Genomic DNA, 2,770 nt, shown 5'->3' on the forward strand with positions numbered 1-2,770 from the left:
ACAATCTTTTGTTATAAAATATTCAGATCGATTTATGTATCCACCATTAACAATGATTGCATCGTTCAAAGTAGATAGCAATTATTACAAATCTTCTCTCTAATACATAAAGGTTTTTTTTGTCACTAATCACATTCTCATTCAATTTGTCAAATATCATTTTGTCATTATTTTGAATTAATTTTTTTTTCACATGTTATTTTATGAATTTTTCTATTTTATTAATTTTCACATAATATTTTAATGTAATAATTGCAAAAAATATAGTAATAAATAGATACCAATGTCATTAATAAATTTACATTTTAATTTCAAAATTCCTAAAATTAAAGCTCATTAATTTTTTCTTTATTTAAATTATTTGTTTAAATTTAAAAGATAAAAAAACATTTTCATTATAATAATTCATTATTTTTCTTATTTTCTTATAAATTCAAAGTTTTCAAATATTTTGATTTTTATATTTAACTTTTTTTTAATTAACCCATATAATATATGGATCCCACAATTAGTTAAAGTTTATATATTGAATTATTAGCCAAACTCTTCATTTGAATTTTGTCAATCTAACAACACGGACGATCATTAAGTTTAACCAAAAACCTATTAAAATACATCTTATTTATTTTGAGGAAAAAATAGCTAAAAATATGTTAGTATTAGCGAAAAACATTACAAAATCATGGGATTAAAAAAAATACCCAATCAAGAAACTATTTTCATCTCCAAGGTCATAATTACCCAATCAAACTAATATAACACAACAAATAATGAAAGATGACTTTAGATGGAAGCAAAGGGTTTAGAGCTTGAATTTGTGTAAGTAACTAATACCTATGCGATTTCGTTATGGTTGTTTCTTTGTGGTCGGATCATTACTCATGATATATTCTGATTTTTTTGTTGATTGATTCAACTTTGGTTTTTTCCTACACGACCCTACAAAAAATGCAAACATTATATTAAGCATCAAACTCAACAATCAGAACACCAAGTCCTATAAACGTTAAAATAATAACCAATAGTGGGGAACAAAAGAGGACGTGATTGAAAATATAATATGAAATCCACAATTCTCCTGAGCATTTTATCAAACAGCTAGAACGCAATAATATTAAAGAGAAGTAAACACCATATTTCATTAGTCCCCTAATATTTTTGGCACATCTCAAATGGATATAATGAAAAAACATAACCATCAGGAAGAATAAACAATTTTACATCAAAAACCATTAACTACTACTTATTTAAATATATCTTTGAGTTGTAAATAGATTATGCACTACTTAAAATTCACTAACAACGACCAATTTTTGTTGCTAAATACGCAAAATCTTTTGTTACTCTTTGAATTGAATTAGCAAGGCCAACCCTTATGTTGCAACATTAACTATGAGAAACCACTCTTCAAGAGATTTACTTAAGTTCCCTCCTTTACAATCATGTGTCAAAACATTATAAGCAGCTTGATCGGGCTCTTCCATTCTCTCAAGCGTTTTAGCAAACACCTTGTATGCGTTCACGCAATTACATACCCTTTTCATGCAATATATCAACTGATTCAAGCTCAAATTCTAAGGACCTAGTCAAATCTGCAATCGCATGTACAAAAAAAGATGTAGAATCCGAATTGTTGTAGCCAAAAAACTTTATAGTTAAATACAAAGACGTCACAAACCTACCTTTGTAAAATCAGCAATAGCTTAATCCCGTTTTCTTTTAAATGTGAAGGCTGTTTCTCTTCTTGTTATTGCTTCAGTGTATGTAGGATCTTCTCTCAATATCTATCTATAATCATATAAAATACAAGAAACATTACGACATTCACATAGGTATGAAAATATCAAAAGTGACGGATGGAATTGATTTCAGAAGAAGTTTGACCTGGTAAAAAATAATTTAATTTGAAGGAAGAAGAGCATTAAGGCGAACACCAAAACCAAAAGTCTATAACTTTGAACTCGTCTTCACTGAGAGCGATGGTTGTTTCTTCAATGTTTTTAGGAGAAAAGGAGCAACGCGGCAATAGAAAAAGAGGCAAATGGAGGACAAGCGGTGGTATAATATCGGGTAGAAGAAGGCACATGTCAAATATGTTATAGAGGAAGATAAGAACAAATGGAGTGACAGAGAACAAAATAAAGCTAGAGTCGATGGATAAATGAGAACGGGAACATACCTCCCAGTGTGACCAACAACAACGACGCCTTCTTTGCGGCCGTCGTTGATTTGAGGATGGTGAACAAAACCTGTAAATCAAAAAATAATTGAAGTGATAAAATCGAAGCAGGTCGTTCCAAAAAATCATACCCATGTTTTTGTCATGGTGATACCTGACGACTGACGACTTAGACGAAATCGTTTGCTGAGAAATAAGGATGGGTCGATAATCGTTGGTGGTGTATGGGGAAAACATTGGAATTAACTTTCTTGAATCGATTGAACAAAGAAAAAATTTAGTGCATAACAGTTTCAACTGAGAAAAGAGGTATTCGTGAACAAGAAGGGGGTGTTTGGCTCTTCTAAAAAAGTTAATTTTCCTTGTATAAAAATAACTTATCAAACTAGCTTTGTCAAATTTTTTATTTTTTATTTTTTATTTTATTTTATTTTATTTTTATTTTTTTTGAGAATTTCATATATGCTCCTTTTAAATCTTAAAATATTATATTTGTCCAGCTTAATTTCTTAATATCATATTTATCCTTCATAAACCTTCAAAATATCACATTTGCCCAAATTCTTTTTTATAATGTTTTTAATATTTTAT

At 29.0% G+C, this 2,770-nt stretch overlaps 1 long non-coding RNA gene across 2 annotated transcripts; it reads right to left on the reverse strand.

The window, feature by feature from the left end:
* Positions 1-1,173: 1,173 nt before the first annotated feature.
* On the reverse strand, positions 1,174-2,517 carry LOC145038531 (uncharacterized). 2 transcript variants are annotated; one of them, XR_013679418.1, is made up of 5 exons: positions 2,334-2,517; positions 2,180-2,249; positions 1,885-1,989; positions 1,683-1,788; positions 1,174-1,592 (listed from the first exon to the last, which is right to left on the reverse strand). It is a non-coding gene; the product is annotated as an uncharacterized LOC145038531 (long non-coding RNA). The 2 variants fall into 2 exon arrangements; XR_013679417.1 differs by having other exon boundaries at positions 1,885-2,249.
* Positions 2,518-2,770: the final 253 nt, after the last annotated feature.

This window comes from Lactuca saligna, chromosome 4, assembly GCF_052625555.1.
Source record: "Lactuca saligna cultivar CGN05327 chromosome 4, ASM5262555v1, whole genome shotgun sequence".
Taxonomy (NCBI): Eukaryota; Viridiplantae; Streptophyta; class Magnoliopsida; order Asterales; family Asteraceae; genus Lactuca; species Lactuca saligna.